This window comes from Staurois parvus, unplaced genomic scaffold (assembly GCF_062004578.1).
Source record: "Staurois parvus isolate SC_StPar_1 unplaced genomic scaffold, SC_StPar_1.0 ptg000662l, whole genome shotgun sequence".
Classification (NCBI taxonomy): Eukaryota; Metazoa; Chordata; class Amphibia; order Anura; family Ranidae; genus Staurois; species Staurois parvus.
This window is the reverse complement of record NW_028318458.1, coordinates 831,659-849,408: the sequence shown is the minus strand read 5'-3', so window position 1 is coordinate 849,408 and position 17,750 is coordinate 831,659. Positions and strand designations below refer to the sequence as shown.

General features: G+C 45.9%; 17 non-coding genes across 17 annotated transcripts; 7 read left to right on the top strand and 10 right to left on the bottom strand.

Moving 5' to 3' along the window:
• Positions 1–1,402: 1,402 nt before the first annotated feature.
• TRNAE-UUC (transfer RNA glutamic acid (anticodon UUC)) lies at positions 1,403–1,474 on the bottom strand. Its single transcript has one exon. It is a non-coding gene; the product is annotated as a tRNA-Glu (tRNA).
• Positions 1,475–1,593: 119 nt separating this feature from the next.
• On the top strand, positions 1,594–1,666 carry TRNAM-CAU (transfer RNA methionine (anticodon CAU)). Its single transcript has one exon. It is a non-coding gene; the product is annotated as a tRNA-Met (tRNA).
• A 1,503-nt stretch (positions 1,667–3,169) lies between these two features.
• Positions 3,170–3,241, bottom strand: TRNAE-UUC (transfer RNA glutamic acid (anticodon UUC)). Its single transcript has one exon. It is a non-coding gene; the product is annotated as a tRNA-Glu (tRNA).
• Positions 3,242–4,937: 1,696 nt separating this feature from the next.
• TRNAE-UUC (transfer RNA glutamic acid (anticodon UUC)) lies at positions 4,938–5,009 on the bottom strand. Its single transcript has one exon. It is a non-coding gene; the product is annotated as a tRNA-Glu (tRNA).
• A 119-nt stretch (positions 5,010–5,128) lies between these two features.
• On the top strand, positions 5,129–5,201 carry TRNAM-CAU (transfer RNA methionine (anticodon CAU)). Its single transcript has one exon. It is a non-coding gene; the product is annotated as a tRNA-Met (tRNA).
• A 1,504-nt stretch (positions 5,202–6,705) lies between these two features.
• TRNAE-UUC (transfer RNA glutamic acid (anticodon UUC)) lies at positions 6,706–6,777 on the bottom strand. The gene has a single exon. It is a non-coding gene; the product is annotated as a tRNA-Glu (tRNA).
• A 119-nt stretch (positions 6,778–6,896) lies between these two features.
• On the top strand, positions 6,897–6,969 carry TRNAM-CAU (transfer RNA methionine (anticodon CAU)). Its single transcript has one exon. It is a non-coding gene; the product is annotated as a tRNA-Met (tRNA).
• A 1,503-nt stretch (positions 6,970–8,472) lies between these two features.
• Positions 8,473–8,544, bottom strand: TRNAE-UUC (transfer RNA glutamic acid (anticodon UUC)). Its single transcript has one exon. It is a non-coding gene; the product is annotated as a tRNA-Glu (tRNA).
• Positions 8,545–10,240: 1,696 nt separating this feature from the next.
• Positions 10,241–10,312, bottom strand: TRNAE-UUC (transfer RNA glutamic acid (anticodon UUC)). Its single transcript has one exon. It is a non-coding gene; the product is annotated as a tRNA-Glu (tRNA).
• Positions 10,313–10,431: 119 nt separating this feature from the next.
• Positions 10,432–10,504, top strand: TRNAM-CAU (transfer RNA methionine (anticodon CAU)). The gene has a single exon. It is a non-coding gene; the product is annotated as a tRNA-Met (tRNA).
• Positions 10,505–12,008: 1,504 nt separating this feature from the next.
• On the bottom strand, positions 12,009–12,080 carry TRNAE-UUC (transfer RNA glutamic acid (anticodon UUC)). The gene has a single exon. It is a non-coding gene; the product is annotated as a tRNA-Glu (tRNA).
• Positions 12,081–12,199: 119 nt separating this feature from the next.
• On the top strand, positions 12,200–12,272 carry TRNAM-CAU (transfer RNA methionine (anticodon CAU)). The gene has a single exon. It is a non-coding gene; the product is annotated as a tRNA-Met (tRNA).
• Positions 12,273–13,776: 1,504 nt separating this feature from the next.
• TRNAE-UUC (transfer RNA glutamic acid (anticodon UUC)) lies at positions 13,777–13,848 on the bottom strand. The gene has a single exon. It is a non-coding gene; the product is annotated as a tRNA-Glu (tRNA).
• A 119-nt stretch (positions 13,849–13,967) lies between these two features.
• TRNAM-CAU (transfer RNA methionine (anticodon CAU)) lies at positions 13,968–14,040 on the top strand. The gene has a single exon. It is a non-coding gene; the product is annotated as a tRNA-Met (tRNA).
• A 1,503-nt stretch (positions 14,041–15,543) lies between these two features.
• Positions 15,544–15,615, bottom strand: TRNAE-UUC (transfer RNA glutamic acid (anticodon UUC)). The gene has a single exon. It is a non-coding gene; the product is annotated as a tRNA-Glu (tRNA).
• A 1,696-nt stretch (positions 15,616–17,311) lies between these two features.
• On the bottom strand, positions 17,312–17,383 carry TRNAE-UUC (transfer RNA glutamic acid (anticodon UUC)). The gene has a single exon. It is a non-coding gene; the product is annotated as a tRNA-Glu (tRNA).
• A 119-nt stretch (positions 17,384–17,502) lies between these two features.
• TRNAM-CAU (transfer RNA methionine (anticodon CAU)) lies at positions 17,503–17,575 on the top strand. Its single transcript has one exon. It is a non-coding gene; the product is annotated as a tRNA-Met (tRNA).
• The last annotated feature ends 175 nt before the right edge of the window (positions 17,576–17,750 follow it).

The window sequence follows — 17,750 nt, the reverse complement described above, 5'->3', positions numbered from 1 at the left end:
CATCAGCAGCTCAAGCTTTCAAAGCTCCTTTGCCCTCCACCATTTTCCTCAGGAGCCGAAATCGCCAACTCTGCATCTAACAGAGCTTGCAACATACACTGTCTACTCACCCTGGAAAAAAACACATGCATTTTATACACATCCACCATGTCACGGGCTTCACTCCCTTTCATCACACAGAAAGAAAACAGAACAGAGGATCCAAAAGGGCTTTTACAAAGGTGGGAAAAATGGGAAAAGTCCCCACCTTGTTGTCCTCCCTGATTTCAAAACGCTTTCTTTGCCTTTGAACAGCACGGGTACTTTAACTTCCCCCTTTCGCCGCTTTTCCTCACTGCATGATTACCGGTGGGAAATGATTTGTGCATGGATTTGGCTTCCTTGGAAAGAAGCCCAAAAGAAATAGCATTCCCTCCTATCTTTACCCGCAAACGTTGGACTCCCAGCCTTGACGTGGATTAGGCCCTTTTTAGCAACTGTGGGAAACTGGAGAAGGACCGCTTCTGAAATGGGCATTGAGTGTTTTTGCTTCACTTTGCTATGTTTCAAAGGCTTTTTAATAGTGTCTCTCAGCATCTTATAGAAGGAGTGGCGAAAAGCGGAAGAAAAGCAGCAACCTCTTTGAAATGAAAGGCCAGATTTCCAAAAGCAATTTCATATCAAGCCCAATAAGGCTTGTTGAAAGCAAGCACATGTGCCCCATTGCTCAGCACTTGGACAAGACAGGGAATGAAATTGAAGAGACAGAGAGGAGTGTAAAGAGTTTTGGGTTTTTTTTTTCAAAAAAAGAGTGAAAAATCTTTCTGGTCCTTCTCAGTTTCACCCTTTTCTCTTGGCACATGAAAAGCCGAGGCTCTTTGGCTTTGCCTTTAGTTCATGGTTTGCTCTCAGCGTATGATAACCACTGTGGATGTTGTTTCTTTGTAAGAATGTGCAATGATTTGTTTCTGTTTTATCTGCGGCACCAAAACTGGGTCCACCAGTCCTGCCATAGTGTAGGCCTTTGTTTTGTTTTGTTTTCCTTCCATGAAGGCAAGGTGGGGACGGAATATTCTTAATGTCGCCTGGGGTTTTCTTCGTTGATTTCATTGGGTTTTTATGACCGGTCAGTGATGACTGTGAGTGTTTGCAAGTTTTTAGTGTTCGCATGTCTTTCGACTCTTTGATAAATTGTCCTCAAAATGAGCGTAGAGAGAGGGAGGCAAAGCAGCAAGACCCGCTGGACTATGCGGGCAGATTTGTAAAGCAGTTGGAAGTAAAGCACTAGGGGTTGTTGAAGCAGAGCATGTATGTTGCGTTGCTTGGTACTTTGCCAACAAGGGAATGATTTGAGGTTGCAAGGGGAAAAGAGTTTGGCAGGTTTAAGCAGCAGGAGCAAGCGTGTCACTAAAATGTCTTGCATTTCCCATACCGGGAGTCGAACCCGGGCCGCCTGGGTGAAAACCAGGAATCCTAACCGCTAGACCATATGGGAAAACTGCCAAGGCTGCTGTGGGAGAAATAGAGAAAACCAAAGCGAGAAGAAAACTAGCACCGCCATGGTCTTCCAAGCGTGGTGGGCAGGGGGGACAAGTGCCCATCTTCCAGCACGCAGCCTCGTTAGCGCAGTAGGTAGAGCGTCAGTCTCATAATCTGAAGGTCGTGAGTTCGATCCTCACACGGGGCACTCTTCTCTAGGCTTTTTCTGCCACTTGGAGTCCTTAATGGCTTAAAGCCGCTACTCTGCATCTTTCAAGCTTTGCAAGAAGCCGTATCCAGGGAAAAGTCATCAGCAGCTCAAGCTTTCAAAGCTCCTTTGCCCTCCACCATTTTCCTCAGGAGCCGAAATCGCCAACTCTGCATCTAACAGAGCTTGCAACATACACTGTCTACTCACCCTGGAAAAAAACACATGCATTTTCCACACATCCACCATGTCACGGGCTTCACTCCCTTTCATCACACAGAAAGAAAACAGAACAGAGGATCCAAAAGGGCTTTTACAAAGGTGGGAAAAATGGAAAAAGTCCCCACCTTGTTGTCCTCCCTGATTTCAAAACGCCTTCTTTGCCTTTGAACAGCACGGGTACTTTAACTTCCCCCTTTCGCCGCTTTTCCTCACTGCATGATTACCGGTGGGAAATGATTTGTGCATGGATTTGGCTTCCTTGGAAAGAAGCCCAAAAGAAATAGCATTCCCTCGTATCTTTACCCGCAAACGTTGGACTCCCAGCCTTGACGTGGATTAGGCACTTTTTAGCAACTGTGGGAAACTGGAGAAGGACCGCTTCTGAAATGGGCATTGAGAGTGTTTGCTTCACTTTGCTATGTTTCAAAGGCTTTTTAATAGTGTCTCTCAGCATCTTATAGAAGGAGTGGCGAAAAGCGGAAGAAAAGCAGCAACCTCTTTGAAATGAAAGGCCAGATTTCCAAAAGCAATTACATATCAAGCCCAATAAGGCTTGTTGAAAGCAAGCACATGTGCCCCATTGCTCAGCACTTGGACAAGACAGGGAATGAAATTGAAGAGACAGAGAGGAATGTAAAGAGTTTTTGGGTTTTTTTTTTCAAAAAAAGAGTGAAAGATCTTTCTGGTCCTTCTCAGTTTCACCCTTTTCTCTTGGCACATGAAAAGCCGAGGGTCTTTGGCTTTGCCTTTAGTTCATGGTTTGCTCTCAGCGTATGATAACCACTGTGGATGTTGTTTCTTTGTAAGAATGTGCAATGATTTGTTTCTGTTTTATCTGCGGCACCAAAACTGGGTCCACCAGTCCTGCCATAGTGTAGGCCTTTGTTTTGTTTTGTTTTCCTTCCATGAAGGCAAGGTGGGGACGGAATATTCTTAATGTCGCCTGGGGTTTTCTTCGTTGATTTCATTGGGTTTTTATGACCGGTCAGTGATGACTGTGAGTGTTTGCAAGTTTTTAGTCTTCGCATGTCTTTCGACTCTTTGATAAATTGTCCTCAAAATGAGCGTAGAGAGAGGGAGGCAAAGCAGCAAGACCCGCTGGACTATGCGGGCAGATTTGTAAAGCAGTTGGAAGTAAAGCACTAGGGGTTGTTGAAGCAGAGCATGTATGTTGCGTTGCTTGGTACTTTGCCAACAAGGGAATGATTTGAGGTTGCAAGGGGAAAAGAGTTTGGCAGGTTTAAGCAGCAGGAGCAAGTGTGTCACTAAAATATCTTGCATTTCCCATACCGGGAGTCGAACCCGGGCCGCCTGGGTGAAAACCAGGAATCCTAACCGCTAGACCATATGGGAAAAATGCCAAGGCTGCTGTGGGAGAAATAAAGAAAACCAAAGCGAGAAGAAAACTAGCACCGCCATGGTCTTCCAAGCGTGGTGGGCAGGTGGGACAAGTGCCCATCTTCCAGCACGCAGCCTCGTTGGCGCAGTATATAGCATGTCAGTCTCATAATCTGAAGGTCGTGAGTTCGATCCTCACACGGGGCACTCTTCTCTAGGCTTTTTCTGCCACTTGGAGTCCTTAATGGCTGAAAGCCGCTACTCTGCATCTTTAAAGCTTTGCAAGAAGCCATATCCAGGGAAAAGTCATCAGCAGCTCAAGCTTTCAAAGCTACTTTGCCCTCCACCATTTTCCTCAGGAGCCGAAATCGCCAACTCTGCATGTAACAGAGCTTGCAACATACACTGTCTACTCACCCTGGAAAAAAACACATGCATTTTCCACACATCCACCATGTCACGGGCTTCACTCCCTTTCATCACACAGAAAGAAAACAGAACAGAGGATCCAAAAGGGCTTTTACAAAGGTGGGAAAAATGGGAAAAGTCCCCACCTTGTTGTCCTCCCTGATTTCAAAACGCCTTCTTTGCCTTTGAACAGCACGGGTACTTTAACTTCCCCCTTTCGCCGCTTTTCCTCACTGCATGATTACCGGTGGGAAATGATTTGTGCATGGATTTGGCTTCCTTGGAAAGAAGCCCAAAAGAAATAGCATTCCCTCCTATCTTTACCCGCAAACGTTGGACTCCCAGCCTTGACGTGGATTAGGCCCTTTTTAGCAACTGTGGGAAACTGGAGAAGGACCGCTTCTGAAATGGGCATTGAGTGTTTTTGCTTCACTTTGCTATGTTTCAAAGGCTTTTTAATAGTGTCTCTCAGCATCTTATAGAAGGAGTGGCGAAAAGCGGAAGAAAAGCAGCAACCTCTTTGAAATGAAAGGCCAGATTTCCAAAAGCAATTTCATATCAAGCCCAATAAGGATTGTTGAAAGCAAGCACATGTGCCCCATTGATCAGCACTTGGACAAGACAGGGAATGAAATTGAAGAGACAGAGAGGAATGTAAAGAGTTTTTGGTTTTTTTTTTTTCAAAAAAAGAGTGAAAGATCTTTCTGGTCCTTCTCAGTTTCACCCTTTTCTCTTGGCACATGAAAAGCCGAGGCTCTTTGGCTTTGCCTTTAGTTCATGGTTTGCTCTCAGCGTATGATAACCACTGTGGATGTTGTTTCTTTGTAAGAATGTGCAATGATTTGTTTCTGTTTTATCTGCGGCACCAAAACTGGGTCCACCAGTCCTGCCATAGTGTAGGCCTTTGTTTTGTTTTGTTTTCCTTCCATGAAGGCAAGGTGGGTACGGAATATTCTTAATGTCGCCTGGGGTTTTCTTCGTTGATTTCATTGGGTTTTTATGACCGGTCAGTGATGACTGTGAGTGTTTGCAAGTTTTTAGTCTTCGCATGTCTTTCGACTCTTTGATAAATTGTCCTCAAAATGAGCGTAGAGAGAGGGAGGCAAAGCAGCAAGACCCGCTGGACTATGCGGGCAGATTTGTAAAGCAGTTGGAAGTAAAGCACTAGGGGTTGTTGAAGCAGAGCATGTATGTTGCGTTGCTTGGTACTTTGCCAACAAGGGAATGATTTCAGATTGCAAGGGGAAAAGAGTTTGGCAGGTTTAAGCAGCAGGAGCAAGCGTGTCACTAAAATATCTTGCATTTCCCATACCGGAAGTCGAACCCGGGCCGCCTGGGTGAAAACCAGGAATCCTAACCGCTAGACCATATGGGAAAACTGCCAAGGCTGCTGTGGGAGAAATAGAGAAAACCAAAGCGAGAAGAAAACTAGCACCGCCATGGTCTTCCAAGCGTGGTGGGCAGGGGGGACAAGTGCCCATCTTCCAGCACGCAGCCTCGTTAGCGCAGTAGGTAGCGCGTCAGGCTCATAATCTGAAGGTCGTGAGTTCGATCCTCACACGGGGCACTCTTCTCTAGGCTTTTTCTGCCACTTGGAGTCCTTAATGGCTGAAAGCCGCTACTCTGCATCTTTCAAGCTTTGCAAGAAGCCATATCCAGGGAAAAGTCATCAGCAGCTCAAGCTTTCAAAGCTCCTTTGCCCTCCACCATTTTCCTCAGGAGCCGAAATCGCCAACTCTGCATCTAACAGAGCTTGCAACATACACTGTCTACTCACCCTGGAAAAAAACACATGCATTTTCCACACACCCACCATGTCACGGGCTTCACTCCCTTTCATCACACAGAAAGAAAACAGAACAGAGGATCCAAAAGGGCTTTTACAAAGGTGGGAAAAATGGGAAAAGTCCCCACCTTGTTGTCCTCCCTGATTTCAAAACGCTTTCTTTGCCTTTGAACAGCACGGGTACTTTAACTTCCCCCTTTCGCCGCTTTTCCTCACTGCATGATTACCGGTGGGAAATGATTTGTGCATGGATTTGGCTTCCTTGGAAAGAAGCCCAAAAGAAATAGCATTCCCTCCTATCTTTACCCGCAAACGTTGGACTCCCAGCCTTGACGTGGATTAGGCCCTTTTTAGCAACTGTGGGAAACTGGAGAAGGACCGCTTCTGAAATGGGCATTGAGTGTTTTTGCTTCACTTTGCTATGTTTCAAAGGCTTTTTAATAGTGTCTCTCAGCATCTTATAGAAGGAGTGGCGAAAAGCGGAAGAAAAGCAGCAACCTCTTTGAAATGAAAGGCCAGATTTCCAAAAGCAATTTCATATCAAGCCCAATAAGGATTGTTGAAAGCAAGCACATGTGCCCCATTGATCAGCACTTGGACAAGACAGGGAATGAAATTGAAGAGACAGAGAGGAATGTAAAGAGTTTTTGGTTTTTTTTTTTTCAAAAAAAGAGTGAAAGATCTTTCTGGTCCTTCTCAGTTTCACCCTTTTCTCTTGGCACATGAAAAGCCGAGGCTCTTTGGCTTTGCCTTTAGTTCATGGTTTGCTCTCAGCGTATGATAACCACTGTGGATGTTGTTTCTTTGTAAGAATGTGCAATGATTTGTTTCTGTTTTATCTGCGGCACCAAAACTGGGTCCACCAGTCCTGCCATAGTGTAGGCCTTTGTTTTGTTTTGTTTTCCTTCCATGAAGGCAAGGTGGGGACGGAATATTCTTAATGTCGCCTGGGGTTTTCTTCGTTGATTTCATTGGGTTTTTATGACCGGTCAGTGATGACTGTGAGTGTTTGCAAGTTTTTAGTCTTCGCATGTCTTTCGACTCTTTGATAAATTGTCCTCAAAATGAGCGTAGAGAGAGGGAGGCAAAGCAGCAAGACCCGCTGGACTATGCGGGCAGATTTGTAAAGCAGTTGGAAGTAAAGCACTAGGGGTTGTTGAAGCAGAGCATGTATGTTGCGTTGCTTGGTACTTTGCCAACAAGGGAATGATTTCAGGTTGCAAGGGGAAAAGAGTTTGGCAGGTTTAAGCAGCAGGAGCAAGCGTGTCACTAAAATATCTTGCATTTCCCATACCGGGAGTCGAACCCGGGCCGCCTGGGTGAAAACCAGGAATCCTAACCGCTAGACCATATGGGAAAACTGCCAAGGCTGCTGTGGGAGAAATAGAGAAAACCAAAGCGAGAAGAAAACTAGCACCGCCATGGTCTTCCAAGCGTGGTGGGCAGGGGGGACAAGTGCCCATCTTCCAGCACGCAGCCTCGTTAGCGCAGTAGGTAGCGCGTCAGTCTCATAATCTGAAGGTCGTGAGTTCGATCCTCACACGGGGCACTCTTCTCTAGGCTTTTTCTGCCACTTGGAGTCCTTAATGGCTGAAAGCCGCTACTCTGCATCTTTCAAGCTTTGCAAGAAGCCATATCCAGGGAAAAGTCATCAGCAGCTCAAGCTTTCAAAGCTCCTTTGCCCTCCACCATTTTCCTCAGGAGCCGAAATCGCCAACTCTGCATCTAACAGAGCTTGCAACATACACTGTCTACTCACCCTGGAAAAAAACACATGCATTTTCCACACATCCACCATGTCACGGGCTTCACTCCCTTTCATCACACAGAAAGAAAACAGAACAGAGGATCCAAAAGGGCTTTTACAAAGGTGGGAAAAATGGGAAAAGTCCCCACCTTGTTGTCCTCCCTGATTTCAAAACGCTTTCTTTGCCTTTGAATAGCACGGGTACTTTAACTTCCCCCTTTCGCCGCTTTTCCTCACTGCATGATTACCGGTGGGAAATGATTTGTGCATGGATTTGGCTTCCTTGGAAAGAAGCCCAAAAGAAATAGCATTCCCTCCTATCTTTACCCGCAAACGTTGGACTCCCAGCCTTGACGTGGATTAGGCCCTTTTTAGCAACTGTGGGAAACTGGAGAAGGACCGCTTCTGAAATGGGCATTGAGTGTTTTTGCTTCACTTTGCTATGTTTCAAAGGCTTTTTAATAGTGTCTCTCAGCATCTTATAGAAGGAGTGGCGAAAAGCGGAAGAAAAGCAGCAACCTCTTTGAAATGAAAGGCCAGATTTCCAAAAGCAATTTCATATCAAGCCCAATAAGGCTTGTTGAAAGCAAGCACATGTGCCCCATTGCTCAGCACTTGGACAAGACAGGGAATGAAATTGAAGAGACAGAGAGGAATGTAAAGAGTTTTTGGGTTTTTTTTTTCAAAAAAAGAGTGAAAGATCTTTCTGGTCCTTCTCAGTTTCACCCTTTTCTCTTGGCACATGAAAAGCCGAGGCTCTTTGGCTTTGCCTTTAGTTCATGGTTTGCTCTCAGCGTATGATAACCACTGTGGATGTTGTTTCTTTGTAAGAATGTGCAATGATTTGTTTCTGTTTTATCTGCGGCACCAAAACTGGGTCCACCAGTCCTGCCATAGTGTAGGCCTTTGTTTTGTTTTGTTTTCCTTCCATGAAGGCAAGGTGGGGACGGAATATTCTTAATGTCGCCTGGGGTTTTCTTCGTTGATTTCATTGGGTTTTTATGACCGGTCAGTGATGACTGTGAGTGTTTGCAAGTTTTTAGTCTTCGCATGTCTTTCGACTCTTTGATAAATTGTCCTCAAAATGAGCGTAGAGAGAGGGAGGCAAAGCAGCAAGACCCGCTGGACTATGCGGGCAGATTTGTAAAGCAGTTGGAAGTAAAGCACTAGGGGTTGTTGAAGCAGAGCATGTATGTTGCGTTGCTTGGTACTTTGCCAACAAGGGAATGATTTCAGGTTGCAAGGGGAAAAGAGTTTGGCAGGTTTAAGCAGCAGGAGCAAGCGTGTCACTAAAATGTCTTGCATTTCCCATACCGGGAGTCGAACCCGGGCCGCCTGGGTGAAAACCAGGAATCCTAACCGCTAGACCATATGGGAAAACTGCCAAGGCTGCTGTGGGAGAAATAGAGAAAACCAAAGCGAGAAGAAAACTAGCACCGCCATGGTCTTCCAAGCGTGGTGGGCAGGTGGGACAAGTGCCCATCTTCCAGCACGCAGCCTCGTTGGCGCATTATGTAGCATGTCAGTCTCATAATCTGAAGGTCGTGAGTTCGATCCTCACACGGGGCACTCTTCTCTAGGCTTTTTCTGCCACTTGGAGTCCTTAATGGCTGAAAGCCGCTACTCTGCATCTTTAAAGCTTTGCAAGAAGCCATATCCAGGGAAAAGTCATCAGCAGCTCAAGCTTTCAAAGCTCCTTTGCCCTCCACCATTTTCCTCAGGAGCCGAAATCGCCAACTCTGCATGTAACAGAGCTTGCAACATACACTGTCTACTCACCCTGGAAAAAAACACATGCATTTTCCACACATCCACCATGTCACGGGCTTCACTCCCTTTCATCACACAGAAAGAAAACAGAACAGAGGATCCAAAAGGGCTTTTACAAAGGTGTGAAAAATGGGAAAAGTCCCCACCTTGTTGTCCTCCCTGATTTCAAAACGCCTTCTTTGCCTTTGAACAGCACGGGTACTTTAACTTCCCCCTTTCGCCGCTTTTCCTCACTGCATGATTACCGGTGGGAAATGATTTGTGCATGGATTTGGCTTCCTTGGAAAGAAGCCCAAAAGAAATAGCATTCCCTCCTATCTTTACCCGCAAACGTTGGACTCCCAGCCTTGACGTGGATTAGGCCCTTTTTAGCAACTGTGGGAAACTGGAGAAGGACCGCTTCTGAAATGGGCATTGAGTGTTTTTGCTTCACTTTGCTATGTTTCAAAGGCTTTTTAATAGTGTCTCTCAGCATCTTATAGAAGGAGTGGCGAAAAGCGGAAGAAAAGCAGCAACCTCTTTGAAATGAAAGGCCAGATTTCCAAAAGCAATTTCATATCAAGCCCAATAAGGCTTGTTGAAAGCAAGCACATGTGCCCCATTGCTCAGCACTTGGACAAGACAGGGAATGAAATTGAAGAGACAGAGAGGAATGTAAAGAGTTTTTGGTTTTTTTTTTTTCAAAAAAAGAGTGAAAGATCTTTCTGGTCCTTCTCAGTTTCACCCTTTTCTCTTGGCACATGAAAAGCCGAGGCTCTTTGGCTTTGCCTTTAGTTCATGGTTTGCTCTCAGCGTATGATAACCACTGTGGATGTTGTTTCTTTGTAAGAATGTGCAATGATTTGTTTCTGTTTTATCTGCGGCACCAAAACTGGGTCCACCAGTCCTGCCATAGTGTAGGCCTTTGTTTTGTTTTGTTTTCCTTCCATGAAGGCAAGGTGGGGACGGAATATTCTTAATGTCGCCTGGGGTTTTCTTCGTTGATTTCATTGGGTTTTTATGACCGGTCAGTGATGACTGTGAGTGTTTGCAAGTTTTTAGTCTTCGCATGTCTTTCGACTCTTTGATAAATTGTCCTCAAAATGAGCGTAGAGAGAGGGAGGCAAAGCAGCAAGACCCGCTGGACTATGCGGGCAGATTTGTAAAGCAGTTGGAAGTAAAGCACTAGGGGTTGTTGAAGCAGAGCATGTATGTTGCGTTGCTTGGTACTTTGCCAACAAGGGAATGATTTCAGATTGCAAGGGGAAAAGAGTTTGGCAGGTTTAAGCAGCAGGAGCAAGCGTGTCACTAAAATATCTTGCATTTCCCATACCGGGAGTCGAACCCGGGCCGCCTGGGTGAAAACCAGGAATCCTAACCGCTAGACCATATGGGAAAACTGCCAAGGCTGCTGTGGGAGAAATAGAGAAAACCAAAGCGAGAAGAAAACTAGCACCGCCATGGTCTTCCAAGCGTGGTGGGCAGGGGGGACAAGTGCCCATCTTCCAGCACGCAGCCTCGTTAGCGCAGTAGGTAGCGCGTCAGGCTCATAATCTGAAGGTCGTGAGTTCGATCCTCACACGGGGCACTCTTCTCTAGGCTTTTTCTGCCACTTGGAGTCCTTAATGGCTGAAAGCCGCTACTCTGCATCTTTCAAGCTTTGCAAGAAGCCATATCCAGGGAAAAGTCATCAGCAGCTCAAGCTTTCAAAGCTCCTTTGCCCTCCACCATTTTCCTCAGGAGCCGAAATCGCCAACTCTGCATCTAACAGAGCTTGCAACATACACTGTCTACTCACCCTGGAAAAAAACACATGCATTTTCCACACACCCACCATGTCACGGGCTTCACTCCCTTTCATCACACAGAAAGAAAACAGAACAGAGGATCCAAAAGGGCTTTTACAAAGGTGTGAAAAATGGGAAAAGTCCCCACCTTGTTGTCCTCCCTGATTTCAAAACACTTTCTTTGCCTTTGAACAGCACGGGTACTTTAACTTCCCCCTTTCGCCGCTTTTCCTCACTGCATGATTACCGGTGGGAAATGATTTGTGCATGGATTTGGCTTCCTTGGAAAGAAGCCCAAAAGAAATAGCATTCCCTCCTATCTTTACCCGCAAACGTTGGACTCCCAGCCTTGACGTGGATTAGGCCCTTTTTAGCAACTGTGGGAAACTGGAGAAGGACCGCTTCTGAAATGGGCATTGAGTGTTTTTGCTTCACTTTGCTATGTTTCAAAGGCTTTTTAATAGTGTCTCTCAGCATCTTATAGAAGGAGTGGCGAAAAGCGGAAGAAAAGCAGCAACCTCTTTGAAATGAAAGGCCAGATTTCCAAAAGCAATTTCATATCAAGCCCAATAAGGATTGTTGAAAGCAAGCACATGTGCCCCATTGATCAGCACTTGGACAAGACAGGGAATGAAATTGAAGAGACAGAGAGGAATGTAAAGAGTTTTTGGTTTTTTTTTTTTCAAAAAAAGAGTGAAAGATCTTTCTGGTCCTTCTCAGTTTCACCCTTTTCTCTTGGCACATGAAAAGCCGAGGCTCTTTGGCTTTGCCTTTAGTTCATGGTTTGCTCTCAGCGTATGATAACCACTGTGGATGTTGTTTCTTTGTAAGAATGTGCAATGATTTGTTTCTGTTTTATCTGCGGCACCAAAACTGGGTCCACCAGTCCTGCCATAGTGTAGGCCTTTGTTTTGTTTTGTTTTCCTTCCATGAAGGCAAGGTGGGGACGGAATATTCTTAATGTCGCCTGGGGTTTTCTTCGTTGATTTCATTGGGTTTTTATGACCGGTCAGTGATGACTGTGAGTGTTTGCAAGTTTTTAGTCTTCGCATGTCTTTCGACTCTTTGATAAATTGTCCTCAAAATGAGCGTAGAGAGAGGGAGGCAAAGCAGCAAGACCCGCTGGACTATGCGGGCAGATTTGTAAAGCAGTTGGAAGTAAAGCACTAGGGGTTGTTGAAGCAGAGCATGTATGTTGCGTTGCTTGGTACTTTGCACACAAGGGAATGATTTCAGGTTGCAAGGGGAAAAGAGTTTGGCAGGTTTAAGCAGCAGGAGCAAGCGTGTCACTAAAATATCTTGCATTTCCCATACCGGGAGTCGAACCCGGGCCGCCTGGGTGAAAACCAGGAATCCTAACCGCTAGACCATATGGGAAAACTGCCAAGGCTGCTGTGGGAGAAATAGAGAAAACCAAAGCGAGAAGAAAACTAGCACCGCCATGGTCTTCCAAGCGTGGTGGGCAGGGGGGACAAGTGCCCATCTTCCAGCACGCAGCCTCGTTAGCGCAGTAGGTAGCGCGTCAGGCTCATAATCTGAAGGTCGTGAGTTCGATCCTCACACGGGGCACTCTTCTCTAGGCTTTTTCTGCCACTTGGAGTCCTTAATGGCTGAAAGCCGCTACTCTGCATCTTTCAAGCTTTGCAAGAAGCCATATCCAGGGAAAAGTCATCAGCAGCTCAAGCTTTCAAAGCTCCTTTGCCCTCCACCATTTTCCTCAGGAGCCGAAATCGCCAACTCTGCATCTAACAGAGCTTGCAACATACACTGTCTACTCACCCTGGAAAAAAACACATGCATTTTCCACACACCCACCATGTCACGGGCTTCACTCCCTTTCATCACACAGAAAGAAAACAGAACAGAGGATCCAAAAGGGCTTTTACAAAGGTGTGAAAAATGGGAAAAGTCCCCACCTTGTTGTCCTCCCTGATTTCAAAACGCTTTCTTTGCCTTTGAACAGCACGGGTACTTTAACTTCCCCCTTTCGCCGCTTTTCCTCACTGCATGATTACCGGTGGGAAATGATTTGTGCATGGATTTGGCTTCCTTGGAAAGAAGCCCAAAAGAAAAAGCATTCCCTCCTATCTTTACCCGCAAACGTTGGACTCCCAGCCTTGACGTGGATTAGGCCCTTTTTAGCAACTGTGGGAAACTGGAGAAGGACCGCTTCTGAAATGGGCATTGAGTGTTTTTGCTTCACTTTGCTATGTTTCAAAGGCTTTTTAATAGTGTCTCTCAGCATCTTATAGAAGGAGTGGCGAAAAGCGGAAGAAAAGCAGCAACCTCTTTGAAATGAAAGGCCAGATTTCCAAAAGCAATTTCATATCAAGCCCAATAAGGATTGTTGAAAGCAAGCACATGTGCCCCATTGATCAGCACTTGGACAAGACAGGGAATGAAATTGAAGAGACAGAGAGGAATGTAAAGAGTTTTTGGTTTTTTTTTTTTCAAAAAAAGAGTGAAAGATCTTTCTGGTCCTTCTCAGTTTCACCCTTTTCTCTTGGCACATGAAAAGCCGAGGCTCTTTGGCTTTGCCTTTAGTTCATGGTTTGCTCTCAGCGTATGATAACCACTGTGGATGTTGTTTCTTTGTAAGAATGTGCAATGATTTGTTTCTGTTTTATCTGCGGCACCAAAACTGGGTCCACCAGTCCTGCCATAGTGTAGGCCTTTGTTTTGTTTTGTTTTCCTTCCATGAAGGCAAGGTGGGGACGGAATATTCTTAATGTCGCCTGGGGTTTTCTTCGTTGATTTCATTGGGTTTTTATGACCGGTCAGTGATGACTGTGAGCGTTTGCAAGTTTTTAGTCTTCGCATGTCTTTCGACTCTTTGATAAATTGTCCTCAAAATGAGCGTAGAGAGAGGGAGGCAAAGCAGCAAGACCCGCTGGACTATGCGGGCAGATTTGTAAAGCAGTTGGAAGTAAAGCACTAGGGGTTGTTGAAGCAGAGCATGTATGTTGCGTTGCTTGGTACTTTGCACACAAGGGAATGATTTCAGGTTGCAAGGGGAAAAGAGTTTGGCAGGTTTAAGCAGCAGGAGCAAGCGTGTCACTAAAATATCTTGCATTTCCCATACCGGGAGTCGAACCCGGGCCGCCTGGGTGAAAACCAGGAATCCTAACCGCTAGACCATATGGGAAAACTGCCAAGGCTGCTGTGGGAGAAATAGAGAAAACCAAAGCGAGAAGAAAACTAGCACCGCCATGGTCTTCCAAGCGTGGTGGGCAGGGGGGACAAGTGCCCATCTTCCAGCACGCAGCCTCGTTAGCGCAGTAGGTAGCGCGTCAGGCTCATAATCTGAAGGTCGTGAGTTCGATCCTCACACGGGGCACTCTTCTCTAGGCTTTTTCTGCCACTTGGAGTCCTTAATGGCTGAAAGCCGCTATTCTGCATCTTTCAAGCTTTGCAAGAAGCCATATCCAGGGAAAAGTCATCAGCAGCTCAAGCTTTCAAAGCTCCTTTGCCCTCCACCATTTTCCTCAGGAGCCGAAATCGCCAACTCTGCATCTAACAGAGCTTGCAACATACACTGTCTACTCACCCTGGAAAAAAACACATGCATTTTCCACACACCCACCATGTCACGGGCTTCACTCCCTTTCATCACACAGAAAGAAAACAGAACAGAGGATCCAAAAGGGCTTTTACAAAGGTGGGAAAAATGGGAAAAGTCCCCACCTTGTTGTCCTCCCTGATTTCAAAACACTTTCTTTGCCTTTGAACAGCACGGGTACTTTAACTTCCCCCTTTCGCCGCTTTTCCTCACTGCATGATTACCGGTGGGAAATGATTTGTGCATGGATTTGGCTTCCTTGGAAAGAAGCCCAAAAGAAATAGCATTCCCTCCTATCTTTACCCGCAAACGTTGGACTCCCAGCCTTGACGTGGATTAGGCCCTTTTTAGCAACTGTGGGAAACTGGAGAAGGACCGCTTCTGAAATGGGCATTGAGTGTTTTTGCTTCACTTTGCTATGTTTCAAAGGCTTTTTAATAGTGTCTCTCAGCATCTTATAGAAGGAGTGGCGAAAAGCGGAAGAAAAGCAGCAACCTCTTTGAAATGAAAGGCCAGATTTCCAAAAGCAATTTCATATCAAGCCCAATAAGGATTGTTGAAAGCAAGCACATGTGCCCCATTGCTCAGCACTTGGACAAGACAGGGAATGAAATTGAAGAGACAGAGAGGAATGTAAAGAGTTTTTGGTTTTTTTTTTTCAAAAAAAGAGTGAAAGATCTTTCTGGTCCTTCTCAGTTTCACCCTTTTCTCTTGGCACATGAAAAGCCGAGGCTCTATGGCTTTGCCTTTAGTTCATGGTTTGCTCTCAGCGTATGATAACCACTGTGGATGTTGTTTCTTTGTAAGAATGTGCAATGATTTGTTTCTGTTTTATCTGCGGCACCAAAACTGGGTCCACCAGTCCTGCCATAGTGTAGGCCTTTGTTTTGTTTTGTTTTCCTTCCATGAAGGCAAGGTGGGGACGGAATATTCTTAATGTCGCCTGGGGTTTTCTTCGTTGATTTCATTGGGTTTTTATGACCGGTCAGTGATGACTGTGAGTGTTTGCAAGTTTTTAGTCTTCGCATGTCTTTCGACTCTTTGATAAATTGTCCTCAAAATGAGCGTAGAGAGAGGGAGGCAAAGCAGCAAGACCCGCTGGACTATGCGGGCAGATTTGTAAAGCAGTTGGAAGTAAAGCACTAGGGGTTGTTGAAGCAGAGCATGTATGTTGCGTTGCTTGGTACTTTGCCAACAAGGGAATGATTTGAGGTTGCAAGGGGAAAAGAGTTTGGCAGGTTTAAGCAGCAGGAGCAAGCGTGTCACTAAAATGTCTTGCATTTCCCATACCGGGAGTCGAACCCGGGCCGCCTGGGTGAAAACCAGGAATCCTAACCGCTAGACCATATGGGAAAACTGCCAAGGCTGCTGTGGGAGAAATAGAGAAAACCAAAGCGAGAAGAAAACTAGCACCGCCATGGTCTTCCAAGCGTGGTGGGCAGGTGGGACAAGTGCCCATCTTCCAGCACGCAGCCTCGTTGGCACAGTATGTAGCATGTCAGTCTCATAATCTGAAGGTCGTGAGTTCGATCCTCACACGGGGCACTCTTCTCTAGGCTTTTTCTGCCACTTGGAGTCCTTAATGGCTGAAAGCCGCTACTCTGCATCTTTAAAGCTTTGCAAGAAGCCATATCCAGGGAAAAGTCATCAGCAGCTCAAGCTTTCAAAGCTCCTTTGCCCTCCACCATTTTCCTCAGGAGCCGAAATCGCCAACTCTGCATGTAACAGAGCTTGCAACATACACTGTCTACTCACCCTGGAAAAAAACACATGCATTTTCCACACATCCACCATGTCACGGGCTTCACTCCCTTTCATCACACAGAAAGAAAACAGAACAGAGGATCCAAAAGGGCTTTTACAAAGGTGTGAAAAATGGGAAAAGTCCCCACCTTGTTGTCCTCCCTGATTTCAAAACGCCTTCTTTGCCTTTGAACAGCACGGGTACTTTAACTTCCCCCTTTCGCCGCTTTTCCTCACTGCATGATTACCGGTGGGAAATGATTTGTGCATGGATTTGGCTTCCTTGGAAAGAAGCCCAAAAGAAATAGCATTCCCTCCTATCTTTACCCGCAAACGTTGGACTCCCAGCCTTGACGTGGATTAGGCCCTTTTTAGCAACTGTGGGAAACTGGAGAAGGACCGCTTCTGAAATGGGCATTGAGTGTTTTTGCTTCACTTTGCTATGTTTCAAAGGCTTTTTAATAGTGTCTCTCAGCATCTTATAGAAGGAGTGGCGAAAAGCGGAAGAAAAGCAGCAACCTCTTTGAAATGAAAGGCCAGATTTCCAAAAGCAATTTCATATCAAGCCCAATAAGGCTTGTTGAAAGCAAGCACATGTGCCCCATTGCTCAGCACTTGGACAAGACAGGGAATGAAATTGAAGAGACAGAGAGGAATGTAAAGAGTTTTTGGTTTTTTTTTTTTCAAAAAAAGAGTGAAAGATCTTTCTGGTCCTTCTCAGTTTCACCCTTTTCTCTTGGCACATGAAAAGCCGAGGCTCTTTGGCTTTGCCTTTAGTTCATGGTTTGCTCTCAGCGTATGATAACCACTGTGGATGTTGTTTCTTTGTAAGAATGTGCAATGATTTGTTTCTGTTTTATCTGCGGCACCAAAACTGGGTCCACCAGTCCTGCCATAGTGTAGGCCTTTGTTTTGTTTTGTTTTCCTTCCATGAAGGCAAGGTGGGGACGGAATATTCTTAATGTCGCCTGGGGTTTTCTTCGTTGATTTCATTGGGTTTTTATGACCGGTCAGTGATGACTGTGAGTGTTTGCAAGTTTTTAGTCTTCGCATGTCTTTCGACTCTTTGATAAATTGTCCTCAAAATGAGCGTAGAGAGAGGGAGGCAAAGCAGCAAGACCCGCTGGACTATGCGGGCAGATTTGTAAAGCAGTTGGAAGTAAAGCACTAGGGGTTGTTGAAGCAGAGCATGTATGTTGCGTTGCTTGGTACTTTGCCAACAAGGGAATGATTTCAGATTGCAAGGGGAAAAGAGTTTGGCAGGTTTAAGCAGCAGGAGCAAGCGTGTCACTAAAATATCTTGCATTTCCCATACCGGGAGTCGAACCCGAGCCGCCCGGGTGAAAACCAGGAATCCTAACCGCTAGACCATATGGGAAAACTGCCAAGGCTGCTGTGGGAGAAATAGAGAAAACCAAAGCGAGAAGAAAACTAGCACCGCCATGGTCTTCCAAGCGTGGTGGGCAGGGGGGACAAGTGCCCATCTTCCAGCACGCAGCCTCGTTAGCGCAGTAGGTAGCGCGTCAGGCTCATAATCTGAAGGTCGTGAGTTCGATCCTCACACGGGGCACTCTTCTCTAGGCTTTTTCTGCCACTTGGAGTCCTTAATGGCTGAAAGCCGCTACTCTGCATCTTTCAAGCTTTGCAAGAAGCCATATCCAGGGAAAAGTCATCAGCAGCTCAAGCTTTCAAAGCTCCTTTGCCCTCCACCATTTTCCTCAGGAGCCGAAATCGCCAACTCTGCA